Raw genomic sequence first — 14795 nt, 5'->3', positions numbered from 1 at the left:
CGAGCGAAAACACGGTGCGTATATATATATATATATATGGGGGAGGGGAAATCGGATAATTTAGAGGTGTAATTTTTATCGGGATTCCAAACATCTTGCTCGAACGCGGCGGTTGAGCAAGTTTGCCCAAGGATCGAACGAGGAGAGGATATGTTGTAAAGCATGGGAGAAGGTGGTGGCTGGAGCGCGAGTGGGCAACAATGTGCGCTACCCGCGTGCATTGCACGTATGCACGAGTGCATAGGCGTGAGCAGGTCGCAGACGGTGAAGCCGTGTGTCAACGTTCGTTGCGTTTCGCAAGTTTCTACTAGACTGTGTCTAGCGCAGGATCCCTCGTAAGCGAATACCCGTGCCCGTTAGTCATACGGCAGGGAGCAGAACGTTTCATTCATTCATTAAATTCTCCTTGCAACTGAGCGTATTCGATCGAATTTCTTTTCTTTCCTTTTCTTTTTCTCTCTCGTTCTTATCTACTCATCGCTCGATAAATAAATATTTCCAAAGGAAGGTTCCAGTTTTATCGAACGATAACGAACGCGAGCTTGCCTGTAAATAATCCGACACGTCGAGAGGACTCTTGCATCGCGTATCGCTCGATAAATAAACTGGAAGCACGACGAACCGAAATCTGGAGAGGATCCATCGGCAATTAGGCCCGTTTTCCTCGAGATCTCTTCGGACAAACGTTGGCGACAAGGGTCCGGAGTGCTTTTACAAGCCGGCCAATGTCCAGCCTCGGATGAATAGTGGGCCCGTGCACGAGGCGTGTAAGCGCGCACGAGCGGTTCGAGGCACGTATTACCGGAGCTGCGGTCTCGCGGCACTGCTCACGATAAAGAGGATACACCGTGTCGTGGAACGAGGAGCGAGCCACAGTGGCCCATTTTCGTGGCTGTTACAACTCGGTTATTACCATTATTACCATGCTCCATTACCATAACGGAGATGTTATTTAAATAAGTCGCGAGCCACCCCGCGAGCGATGTCCTTGCGGAATAGAGTCGGCTACAGGCGACTCTTGTGCGCGTGCGCGAGTGCATCGAGGGCCTCAGGCCCGAGGAAAAGAAGGGAGAGAGAGAGAGAGAAGGAAAGGGACCAGGATTTATGTGTACCTCGCATCCAGGATGGTAGGGAGGTTTTAATGAGGCTCCTCCAGCCTGGACCGAGAAAAAATGATCGTAAGAGGAGAGAGAGATTCTTGTTAATTGATATCGTATTGTGAATTCGAGACCACGGGGTATATTTTCGTGTGCGTTTGTACGCACGCTGGGTGAAAGGTGAAAGATATTTTTTTTAAGAAGTTTTTTGTCTCTCTCTCTCTCTAAAAGAATTTCGATCTTCGATATTTTATCCCGTTTAGATTGGTTGAAATTTCTTTTTAGAATTTTTATCCCATTTCGTTCGATATCTTTTTTACGCACGTTTAATATTTATAAAATTTCACCACGTTATATTAGCAATAACTAAAAGTTTATGCATTCGTGGAAAATTTTCAACAAAAATTGATCTTCTTTCTCCTTCGAGTCTAATTCATTCTTTTTTCTTTTTTTTATCTAGGTTTCTCGAGGCTGTTGCACGGCTATCGAATAGAAGATCTGTGGGATGTTTTCGTTTTCGAAAGTGAAGCGGGTTGGAGGATGCTCGAGCGTCTCGCTACGGTGCACAAGATGCGTATCGTGCGTACACGCGCGCGCGGTTGCGTCGCGCACGCCCCCGCAGACACGAGATGCCAGATTGCAGAGAGGCCGACTTTGCGCACATGCAACCGAAAGATTTCGTCTTATTGCGGCTAGCTTCGAGCCTACCGACTCGATTACCGGCTCGTTAGTTAGCAGAAGCGGCCGCGAAACGGTCGTTAATAAAATTTATGTGTCGCGTGATCCGTCTCTCGGATAAAATAACGAAAACTATCGGATTAGCTATTCGAAGAAAAACTGCGGATCGACGTCGGTGAATTTCGTTCGGCCAATTTGGAATGTTTTCGAGTGGGATAAAATTTCCTCGATGGAACAAGTAAGGAACGAATCACCCTCGTCTCCTTTCACGAACGAATAACGCGTCGGAAGGCGGTAACCACGAGGGCAAGGTTCGAGAGGAATGCATCGGAGATAAGGAGGACCCGACGCGCGAGAGCTATTCCATTCGTCTTGGTCAGGCTAAGCGTCGGGAACTGGCGCTTTCTTTTCTCCGCGGCGCGCCGTTTCGAGATCGCGGCGATGCATAAAGCGATTTATTTGAATTAATGAGCTCGCCACACGATGGTGCGGCAAGCCACCACCACGAGTCATCGGCCACCGAAACACTTTGATCCGATCTCGGCTGCGGTAGCGAGAGGGAGAGGCCTCGTGACCACGGGGACCTCGATAAAACACTCGTGCACACGCCCTCTTCTCTCGTCCTCTCGTCCTCGCCGTCGCCGTCTCGTTACCGTGCCGCGTTTCCACGGTTAGAAAATCTCATTACCAGCTCTACCTCTTTTCACCGGCTTCGATCGGCTCGGGTCGTGAGATCATACCCGATCTTTTTCCATTCCACTCTCTCGCCCCTCCGTCCAATTAGCCACCATGCTTCCCTCAACTAGCGAGATTACCTTAGAAAGTCAATTTAGCGGCGCGAACACGTCGAAAAGTTGGACGGCGATATCGTTGGACGAAATGGCGAGATCCGTCCAACCTAGAACCTGCTCTAACGTACACCGCCAATGGCGAAACGTTGCCGGTTGCGACACGCGTCGCGCGTCCACCGATGTAAACCCGCTGATACAGGATTTATGTTCCCCTCGCCGGTTGCTTCGGCTAAATTACCGATAAATCAGCGGCGGAGGCGGCCGCGGCGTGCGGCCCCTCGTTCCGACCATATACAATTCCTCCAAATTTGGACGAAGGCGAAACCTTGGCCAATCGAGGCGCCGCGATCGCGGCTGGGAAACCGCGCGGTTAGAAACCTTTCGTTGCCTCTGATAAAGCTGTACAGCTTTAGCTTTAGTTCGAAATAAAATCGTTCCCCGTACGCTTTGAATTGTCGGATTTATGCCTGGTAAATTATGGAAATATATGGTCGAAACTGAAGAAACTTGAAAACGGAACGTAAGATTTTCCGATCTTGCTTTCTTTTTAATTTTCAACGTTCGTAAGTTTTTTTCCTTTATTTCCAGCCTCGCGCGCTGGAATATCAGAAATAATATATTTGAGCGGAAAAGTTGGAACTCATGGTGGCACGAGATCTACGATTCAAATATTTTCAACGGACAGTGGGGATAGATCAGTGGTATCTAAGACAATTTATCACGGGGACAATTGAAATGGCGAGGATCCGCGGAGAATCGGGTCCGCGTTTCACTTTCGACGCCCACCGATCGCGCGAGCGATTCTTGCGAGCGCGCGCAACACGAGTTGGAGCGGGTTTCCGGGAGAGCGTGGAAGAAAGAGCAGGTTCTGTTTTGTTTTGGTGGATTCGGCTTACCGGCACGGTCGAGCAGGTTTACGGTTTATGTGGCAACATATATTTAAAGCGTCCCTTACGATATGGCCGTACTGAACTTTCGGTACGCCCACGCGGCGAAACAACGCCGTGAAAGACGACTTCGTCGGCCGTCTCGGTTTCCGGAAGTGTCGTGTTTCCCGACCAAAATCCCCGAAACTTTGCGCGAAAAAAGAAAACACCTCCTCTCGCTTCCGATCGCGCGAAACTAATTCGAAACTGGCTCTCGGAAATTTCTCAAATTACAAGATCATAGTGGCTCGAGTCATTTTAACGTTTATTTCTTTCGACAAAAATACAAAAGTGATTGAGCAATAACTAAGAACGATGATTTATCGTGAAGTTTTATTCAAAAATTGAAAAATTTTAATGCACGAAAATATCATCTCTGGTCGAACGTTGAAAACTTGGTCGAGCAGAGAAATATCTTGAAATTTCATTTGAAAATCGATCGTTTTAAATACCACGATCGATCTGTTCGTTGAAAAAGATTAGCATTTTTACAATACGCGTCAATGATATGAAAGAAAGGAAATATAAAAAGAGAACGATAGAACGGCAGGAAGGCAAAAATCGTGAGGAAGAGGAAGAGTCGAGTGATTTTTTCGTCGATAATTAACGCATTGTTGTAACGACAATTCATTGTAACGAATTCGAAACGTACGGTTTTCGCTAACGGCACAAAGAATGTACGTAATCGTTTAAACTAACCATTGTGAGTGATCGTTGATGAGGAAAAGTAGCCAAAGCGTCTTTTTTTCTTCTTCTTTTCTTCTTCTTCCTCTTTCTCTCCTCTGCTTCGATCATTCGCGGACGTCATCGTGCGCGCCTCTCGATTAGTCGATTACAATATACGAACGCTATACAGATGAACAGGTCGGATGATCGGGCGCTACACAGGCCGTAATTGGATCGATCGGGCGATTGAGCGATGACGAATGATCCGTCGATCCGAAAGGTGTCCGTAATGGGTCTCCCAGAGTTATTAAGAGTCCATAAGTCCATCCTCGATCACGTTATGTTCATTAATTTCGTTTACCGTCTCCGTTATTCGTGATCGATCCCTGTTACGATTCTCTACACCGATAATGGATACGTGTCGTTCGTGTTACGTTGTCGTCGTAGTCGAGAGAAAACTTAAAAGAGACTTAACGTTGTAAATCGATATTAAATAACAATCGTAACGTCGAAAAGTGATGCGAAAGACGAAGAAAAGTTTTGCGTATCACGTGTATACAAGTGTTGTCACCGAATCCAACACTTCTTTTCAACGACACGTTCATCTATAAGTCCGATCAACCATTCGAATCAACGTCGAAAAGCAAAGTCTCTACTCAAAAAAACGTCTCTCCAACACCGAAAGGATGTTCGAAAAATTGAAAGAAGAATCGAACGAAGTAAAAAAAAAAAAAAAAAGACGAACGTCCGGTGGAATTGTTGTGGAAATGGTTATCGATATCGATCAACGCGCGATCCTCGAATCTTGGGATCGTGAGCAACGACGCGATCGATATCACCTGGATCCTCTCGAAAAATGCTCCACGGTTTCCACGTCGGATCCACGACGCGGGTAAGAGGTAACTCGAGGAACAAGCCGGCATGGCGGACACATCGAGCAATGTGTCGTACGTGGGGGAGTCAATGGCGGTCAATGGCACGAGCGAGCTCGATCAGGTCCACCAGGAGCAACATCTCACCGGCTGGCATAGCAGGCGGCACCTGGACCGGACTTAACCCGACTCGGCGAATGCTGAGCACCGTTAACCAAGCTTCACACCGAAAACCGTCCACCGGCCATCGTTAGAATAAGTGGCTCGATCGTTTTCCCCGTCCATTCGGTTTAACCGTGACCTTCGACCACGCGAGGAATGGCCACCTCCGATCGATCGTGATTCTTCCATGTGCATCTTGCCTACGAACATTGCGCACATCGTCAAAGTTAAAGAAATATTTCGAAGGGATATTTTGAACGGAGGAAGAAGTGAGAGAATTTTACCTATATTTCCAACGATTGTAAATCTTTTAATTTCAATCGTACGGTTTTGTATATCGTTTAAATATTTCTAAAGATTTCTAATATCTTTAGGTCCAGGAATTTTGTTTGCTTTTGGCAAAAGTTTTTACAAGAATTTACGTTCTTCTTCTCTGCCAATTTTCTAACAACGATCGCAGCCTCACACGCTATGGCTTTCGATCTAAGTGGCATTATTTTCACGATTTATCACAAAAATATTTCTTCCACTTTCCATTAATAATCGATGGATTCAGATTGGAAGAGGATGCGTTTAACGAATTCTTCTCGATCCGAGTGAGAAATGAGAAGAGCTGTGTGAGGACCGCCTAAGGCGACACTGAACGGGCCCAGAAGCATCGCCGCTTCATGCTTCCGAGAACATTACCGGCCGTGATAATCGGCGCATTCATCTCCACTGCCGGGAGATCTTGGTCCCGATGTTTTCGTCGATCCCCGTCTCCTATTTTTCTTTTATTTTTCACACACCGACAGAGATATTTTCACGCGTTCGAATCCAACGACTGAATGAAAATCAAAAATTCAAAAAGTTTCGATCCGATTGGATGGATGTTCGAAACGAGCCAGTATCGCCAACGACACGAGTCAATCAATTAATCGGTATGGAAGGAAAAGAAACGGAAATAGGAAGAATTTAATCTGATGAGCGTCAGAGACCGGTTACCTCGTCTTCCGAGGATCATCGAGGTGTGTCGAGTATCGTTCAAGTAACAGAATGTTAATTTTAATTTTCCTTTCTTTTTTTCTCTTCTTTTAACCGTGATTATGAATACTGTATGGGACACGGTATGAAAATAAGATGGTTAATTAAGAGTGACGCTCGAGATGCTATCTGTTGAAGAGAATCCAAAGGTGTTCCACATAAATTATGATAAATGAGCGAGCTTCTTCGTTGATGATTGCGATCTGGAAGAGGAACGATTAACCCCCTCGACACTTATTTCCGGTATTTCCGGTCAGATACCAGGTATTACGTATGCAAGCTGACTTTTTGCCCTTCGATAACGTTCAACGTAACATCGTATCACTAAACCGAGCTTCATCTCGATGCTAATTAAAAATTGGATATATATAGATTATTATTGCAGAGAAATGAAAATCTTGGCTCTCTCTTCGAGTCACCCTTTGAACACCGTTAGATTATATACATTATTACAGATATACAAGTAAACTTAAACAGGATATTATAGAATATTAATTTTTCGCGAGAAATAACACTACCCTGTTTCATCGAATTTAGACATTAAAATTCCAAGAATTCGAATGTCTCTTAATCTGATTAAAATAAAAATTCTCTCATTTCAGATTAGAAAATTCCCTCGTCTCTGTATCCACATCTCGCGATCGAGAGCTCGTTCCTGGCCGCGGCGGCAAAAAGGGAGCGTCGAAGAGGTCGATTCGGTGGCGCGGATTTTAGATGTTATCGCGGAGGCACCGTTGCGCCTTTACACGGGCAAACAACAGTCCGATTTCCAAGCGAGGGAGGGGGGCAGCACCGTCCAGCCAGGTCAATTATTTCCCCGTGGAACGGTATTAATGGAGGCTACCGTAGAAAGTGCTCCCGCTTGCACCCTCCGGAATTATTCTAACGCTGGCGTCGTAACGCTGAGACTCTTCGTTTCACACCGATTTATAGACGATTCTAAAAACGCGTCCTTCTGAGGAATAAGGAATGTGATTCCTGCACCTGAATTCGCCTGCAAGAATTTTTCCTCATCCATCCTATATATATATAAACAAGTAACATCTCTAACTATCTCTGGGGATAAATTAAATTGTACAAAATTCGTATACAATCTCTGGCGCGAAAAAAATTTCATTCCCGTCACTTGTTTTGTTTTTTAAGTAACGAAAGATATTTCTTTGGAACGTCTCGAAACTCGAACGATCGTTGAATCTACATGTAGGAGGATATCAATCGATTTTGAGAAATTATTTGTGTGTGAAAGTATGGAGGGGTGAGTTATGGTTTATAATCGAAAGGATGAAGGAAAGAGAGATGTGTAAATGTACTTCTGGCACTTGTTCTGGAAAAAAGAAAATGTAGAAATTTTTAATTTCATTTTAAATAGAAAGAAACGATTACTCTATACGATATTAATCGGATATCAATTGTTTATTACTCCCTTTCTTGGAATCACTCTGTACAATCAATAAGAAGATTTAATTTTAATCTCGCAGATTTTACGATGTGAAAGATAGAAGAAACGGAGGCATGTAAATTTTGTTTTGTGTCCGTTCCCTTTGAAACAGCCTGCGCAGAGCTGTGTTAGAGCCAGCCGCCACCGGAGCGGACTGACTGACAGGTTTAATTCTCAAGGTAGCTAGAGCGAGTAATCCGCGCCGGGCTGCAAAGTATTAATACAAAATTTTACGATGTTGCTCGAGATGCATAGAGGCCGACAATGGAGTCGCACGAGATACAAAATGCAGCACAATGTTTCCGTTGGTCTCATATTCGGTGGAACGGGTCTGTAGCACGAGGTTGAAATAGGTCGGTCGTAAAAGTCCCGCTATAAATTCACCCCAATGTCTCCGCGATGTCTCCGATGGAGCCTTCACGTAGGGGAGCGTGATCGTAAAAACGCTGCGATTCCACGCGTTTCAACCTATCCTCTCCTCTCTCGTCTTTGCCAACCGTCTTGCCTCCGCATTTTCTTTTCTCTCCTTTTTTTTCTTTTTTTTTTTTCCACTACCGTTTCAAAAAGGTAACGGAAAATTAAGCGGCGATAAGTTTTGGATTGTTTTCTGCGTGGATAACGCGATTAGAGAGAATGGTGATTGGCAGGATCGAAGGGATGAATTCGGTTGTGGCGAAATAACATTTGATAGAATTTTTATTTTAATATTATTCTGAATTTAGAAAATTTACAAAGTTAAAAATTTTTAAGGGAAAGGGGAAAAAAGATGTTGAAATTTCCTTTTCCACTCTCTCTCTCTCTCTCATGGAAAATTTTGAAATTATAAATTTTATCTCTTAAATTACAATTTATGAGTTTCTCTGTTAATTTGAGGACATAATTTTTTAGTATCCATCGTTGGATAAAAATAGATACTCGAGAAGCGTTGAAACGCTTGCATACGTGCCACGATCTTGACTCCGGAACCATTTATCTGGGATTCGATACGTCGATATACCTGGTTCCGGGAACGTATTCAACGTATTCCATGATTGGAAGGTAGCAGCTGACGGGGAATGGCACGCTTTCCAGAACGGCCATCCCTCAGGGATTGGAAGGGAGGTCTTTATGCGTCAAACCCATTGTGTTGCGATCTTGCGAGTATAAACGTAACGCGACATGTGATTCCTGCACCTGAATTCGCCTGCAAGAATTTTTCCTCGTCCATCCTATATATATAAACACGTAACTACCTCTAACTACCTCTAATGGGGATAAATTGTGCAAAATTCGTATATACAATCTCTGAAAAAAATTTCATTCCCGTTATTTCTTTTATTTTTTAAGCAACGAGAAATATGTCTTTGGAATTTAAAAATCAATTTTCATCGAGTAACGAGACTCTTAATTATCAATTGGATTCAACGTCGAAATCCAAAATCTACTGTAATAAAAAGACATCAAACATTCGACATGGAATGAAAATTAACTCTATCGTGAATCCAAATGAACGATTGACTCGAGAAAGATATAAAAATTCAAGCGTACGAGTAGATGCGCGAGAGAAGAATAGAACGCGAGGTTGATTTCATCGAAACTGATCCCCTGCTCACATACACCTTCCTCGAAAATACATGTGAAAATACAGAATCGGTTGTCGCGAGGGAAATCTCGGTTGGAACGGTCGTCCCGTTCCTTTTAATGTTTAAAAGCGCGCTCACCGTGCTCGTTTGGGGTAGGTAGGGAGGAGGAGAGGCTCCTCAAAGACGCAACCTCGTGGACCTTAACTCGATCCATTCAGGATCGGTCCTCGTGCAGAGGCACTTTGTGAGCCGCGAGTACAATGAAGGCAGCCGAGCCGAAAGGTACCTGCCGTCCGTGTATATACCTTTCAGCCCGTGGACACCTGCGCAACGAGACTTTTGATTTTTCTCCTCGCCCTGCACCCTGCCAAATTTGTCATTCATCCGGCTCTGACACGGCCCCGTGTCATGATTTCGGCCGCGACCTAGCCAGGTATTCCGGAAATCGGATCAACGTTCAAGATCGCGCCATTCCAAGGTCGTTAATCGTCCATACTTGGAGAAATCTTGCGAAATTTTCGAGAGTTTTCGAGACTGGTTTATCGACTCGATGGAATATTCCGTTGGATTTAATTTAATTGAAAGAAGGGGAATTTGAAAATTTGAAAATTTGAAAGATCGTCACAAAGACCGATTATATTTGGAAAGTGAAGATTCTTGACACGAGAGAAGAAGCTGAGGATACTTTTCACTTTAAAGTAATTGATTTAGAAACGAACTCGAGTTGTAACCGATATATGTTCGAGGAAGAAAATTACCATTATCCATTCGTTTCGAACGAAAATGAAAGCAACTTATACCTATGTACACTCCAATCCATTTCATCGCATTCTCGGTTCGACAACAGTTGGCGATTAATCAAAAGAGAGCCACCTTTCGCGAATCGAAACGGTTGGAAAAGTGGCAGAGAGAGGAACATGTGAAAAGAGGGAAGAGGGAAGACGATGCTCGCCATACGCAACCGCCTAATCCCTTTTGGGTTGCTGTCGGAGTCAATGGCGCGGGGCACGCGATAGAAAAAAAGGGGTGAAGGATCGTCCTAGCCGGAAGCTCGTACGCGTACACGTGAGGAGGCCTGGCCCTCATAATAAGTCTCTCCGCCACGGTGACGAAGGTAAAACGTCGTATGTGCCGACATTAACCAAATCTGAACAAACACTGGATCCCGTTTCTACACCTTCTTTCTCTCTCCCTCTCGCTGGGGAACAGCTGGGCCGGGGCTTCATCCTACATCCATCCCCCCAAAGGTCGAGCCTCGGGCCATGGAATAAAAATGAGGACCCAGAAACGGTACATCGGGTCGCGTTCAACGAAACTCGTGCCCCTCGATAGATACGGGAAAACCTGATCGCGAACGAGAACCTGATGAACGCACTGCGAAGGGAAATTTGTATTGTTAGGCCCTTTGGAGAGACTTATTTTTCTCCTATTTCTTCCGATTGCTCAGAAAACTTTAAATTTCGCTTTCTTCCTTTTATTTCATTATTCAAAGGAATTGTGAAAATTTCGCAACCTTGGAATATTTTAAAATTCTTCGCTTCGAAAATTTCAAAGTCTCGAAATGACGAGGCAAAATTGCATCGTCTGACGAAATTGTTGTTCGGAAAAACAAAAACACTTGGCGAACGATATCGAAAAGATGGATGGAATAGGATGGAATGCGGGGAAAGGGAGGAGGAAGCCCGTTAAATCGTAAAGTTTGCGGAGGGAGAGGGCGAGGTCGCGCGGTAAGTCGTGCAGGAAGAATCGTAATTATCCAACACGTGTGTGGAACCTGTGCACGAACGACGACGGGTGATATCGGCTCGAGGTCGCGATCCCCTCATAATGGGAGTAACCGACGCGAAGAATGCAGGCCGACCCTGAACCTCCTCCCGCCACGTCCCGTGACAAAGATCAAGGCGGTCCGGAATGATACGCGTCGCTAGCTGTGATCGCTAAACGCATTTTCACAGTTATGCAATTCGAGCACGCACCACTGCATTGACGGACTGCGATCGTAAGCGAACATGATTTTTATTAACACCTTGATTACCGTTTCCCTCGTCGTATAATTTTCCAATAAATTAACTGTCGATCGACCAAGCTTTCGTTCGAAATATCGTAGTCTTTTCTTTTCTCTTTTAAAAAACCGTTCTTCGATAGAAAGTGACGCGAATAATTTTAATAAAAAACGAATGGATTTGAAAAATTTTCGTATTCGCATTTCAACGATGAACGTTTATTTTTCTTTATATTTATCCTCTTTGAGGAGAAAGAGTTGAAAACTTTGAGATTAATTTAAAACCATCAAAAGTTAATCAGCGATTCAGTCCCACCCAATTTAGCATATTGCATCAGTTTCTCGGAAAACTGCAACCTTCGTCCGTTCTATTTTTAAAGAAAATAGAAAAGAAAAATTCCCCCTCGTTCAATAGTCGTAATAACGAACACGTCATCGATCCCGGCTAGAGATCCAAGTTTGCTACAAATTAATTTGCATGCCGCGTATACGCACTGTTCTTCTCGGAAACAGGACCGGATCAATCGAGTTGGTTTATCCGGTGCCACGTTCGTCGAGGGCGGGGAACAATGACTTGATCGAGGAGAGGATCGCTCTCGATTTTCTTTCGCTCGTCCCTGCGCGCGACGGTTTCGTTCCGTTCTAGGACGTGCTCGTCTTCGTTTGTGTCTTCGTTCGTGGATTGATAATCCTGATGGACGTCACGATAGTATTAGCGTCATGGCGATCGCCGCGAGTTGACGTCCGTGCAAAGAGCGAAACAGGAAGAAAAGGAGCGGAGGCCAAGAAGAGGAGGCCGCCCGTGTGTCGGCCTCGGGAACCTGATACCGGCGCGGTTTTATGAACGCTCGTGGAACAGCGCTATCGGAACAAGGATGCATCGATGTTCGTTCCTATCTGGTCGGAGTATCGTGGAGACTGGCGTGGTTGAATCGATAACGATGAAATTGTTTAAAATGATGTATACGTGAAATCGATTTATTATCGAATAATTGTCGCGACTACTATTGATCATTTGACATTATTATTCGCGGTATTTGTTTAAATTTCGACCGTTCTCGCAAAGAAAGAATTGCGTTTCGATCGCTATTGATCGAGGCATCCACGAATAATCGCAACAATTTTTGTCTTTTCAGATTTCGCAGGACTGCTGGGAGAAAAATTAAGGAGGATCCTGATCATTGGCACGTACGAACGAATAATTTCTCTCGCTTAAATTCCAACGAAGTACAAACGAGTAAGAGGAAATGGACGAAGAAAAACGTATATAAATCGCGACGATTTTTTGTCTTTCAGACAACTTGGTAGGACACTTGGTAGGTAAAAAATTAACGAGGAAAAGATTATCCTGATTATCGCTACGAACCATAATTTCTCTCGTCTGAACTTTCCAATTCCAACTAAATACAAACGAGTAAGAGGAAATGGATGAAGAGGAGACGCATATAAATCGGCGAAAATGGTAGAGACGGACGGTAGCACAGGATCCTGACGAGAAGAACCAGGTGCTGGCGCGGGGCGCGTGTCCAGATTGGGGTAGGGGGCAGGTGGGCCCCCTGCATTGTCAATCTCTGCCTTTCTGTACCTCGTGGCTGCTTGCCTGGCTGCATGTGTGATCGTGTTTCCCGTGCGTCCCGACGAAGGGTTCCCCCGTGGACAAGGAGGAGCCGAGTTGTGTAAGTGTCACCCATACGGCCAAACAGCCACGGGGCTTCAGAGGGTGCAGCTAACACATAATGAGGTTGTATGCGGCAGAAGAGGGGTGCTCGCCTCTCCGGGATGGCGATGGGGATGCCGTACCTTCGCTCACCTAGTCCAACGAGTGTACTCTCGCTCTATTGTGCGCGGAAAAGGCAGGTGATGAGAACGGTCGGCACCACGCGACTCTATGCGCCGCGGTTCTCATCGCGAGGATCCTCGTGACCCACGGAGTTATAAAGAGCCGAATCAATGTTGAAGGTCAATGTCGAGATTTTTAAATATTTTTCAAACTATTTCCCTAGACCTTACTCGGTTTCGAAGAATTTTTAGAAACAGGGTAGCGAATTTTCAACCGTTATTAAACGATCTTCGAGAAACACGAGGGAGAAGATTATCGGAATAAATTCGATACGCGTACGTGAATTTTGTACATAAGGGAATGGAAGAAACGTAGCGTTGATAATTATAAAAAGAAGGAAAAAGGAGGAAGAAGAAGAAAATAAAATTTTAGAAATGGAATCACGGAGAGAGAGAGAGAATTGAGAACCGTTGCGATCTCGCAGCATATATCCCGGTATTGCACCATTGCAGCACGGACTGCAACGCGCAAAAGCACTTCTCCCCACCCGGTATCGATGGCCGTGCAGAGAGCACGTGCCATCAGCTGTCTCCGCTGGACCACAGCTGAAGCGGAGGAGGCGCGCGAGCACAATGAAACCGCATACAACGGTTCCGGTCAGTAACAGTGTCTTCCAAAAACCGTACATCGATGCTCGAACGTCCGAAAAATACTCGATACCTAAACGAAAGCATCTCTCTCGACTACCCACACTTCCATCTAACGGGAACTTGTAATTTTAAAATCGAACCACCACCGTCTCTCTCTCTTTCCTCCCCTTCTCCCTTCCCAGACCATGAATATTCAATTGTTCCACGTGACCCTGTTTCAAAGCGTGTCGCCTATCGTCTACCCACGATAAATCCCAGTTTCTCATATCCGGAGCGGAATTAACACGGTGAGACGAAAGCTCTCTCCTTCCCTTTCCCCGAGAGAGAGTCGGTTGAATGTGAAAAAGAAATAAAAGGAACGAGACGGGGGTGGCCGAGGAGTTACGATCTCCCTGCGCGCGGGACGAAAATCGTAAATCTGAAAAAAACGCAGTAAATCTACGGGCACGGACAATGCGGCTCGAGTCGGAAGCGCGGAGATGAACGCGCGGATCACTGGCACCGCTGTCTCGCCGTGGCCAATGAGATTACGCTCTTCTCGCGCGAGCTTACGCGCTCTCCCGCTTCGTCCTCGGTTCCGGTTCTTGCGGTCATCCGTAGCGACTGGAAAGCCTTCCAGTCTACCTGCTCCTGCTTTTTACATTCTTTACATATCGTCCCTGATACTTTGTAACTTTCCACTTTCATCCTTGCACGATCACTTGTTCTCTGTTTCTCTCCGATAGAAAGTCGAGGAGAATTTCGCGTTTGTATCGAAATTCCTCAATGCTTCCTTCTCTGAATATGAATACCTTAGAAGATATTTACACACCGTTTGTTGCGCAACGTTACAAAAATTTTCTTCTCTTACTCTGAAATCAACTCGATCCTTCGTGTCGATTATCGATTCGAAATATTCTCGCGAACGGTTTCGAATTATTGCGACGATTTACTCGTCGTTTTCCTCTCCCTCCCCCCACCTATACCGGAAGGATATACCTCGTCGACCCAAGAAGCTATCTCAGCCTCTCATTAACGAGCACCACTAGTGTCTCTTCTCTCTTGCGCTCGTAACTCACTACGCTCTTGCGGCGCTCCGTTCTCGTTTTCTCTTCTCGACTCTGTCCATCCACCTTTCTCTTCCAGCCGACTTCACGTCTCCTATCGCG

The 14795-nt window shown here is 45.2% G+C and overlaps 1 long non-coding RNA gene across 1 annotated transcript in view; it reads left to right on the top strand.

The window, feature by feature from the left end:
• Positions 1–3996, top strand: part of LOC114577309 (uncharacterized) — a 55277-nt gene extending 51281 nt beyond the window's left edge. Inside the window, exon 3 of the long non-coding RNA XR_003697295.2 lies at positions 1558–3996. This is a non-coding gene — a long non-coding RNA (uncharacterized LOC114577309). The remainder of the gene's footprint in view (positions 1–1557) is intronic.
• Positions 3997–14795: the final 10799 nt, after the last annotated feature.

The sequence above is a fragment of the Apis cerana genome, linkage group LG13 (genome assembly GCF_029169275.1).
Source record: "Apis cerana isolate GH-2021 linkage group LG13, AcerK_1.0, whole genome shotgun sequence".
In the NCBI taxonomy this organism is placed as follows: Eukaryota; Metazoa; Arthropoda; class Insecta; order Hymenoptera; family Apidae; genus Apis; species Apis cerana.
The sequence above is the reverse complement of the archived record's forward strand: the minus strand, read 5'-3'. Positions and strand labels throughout refer to the sequence as shown.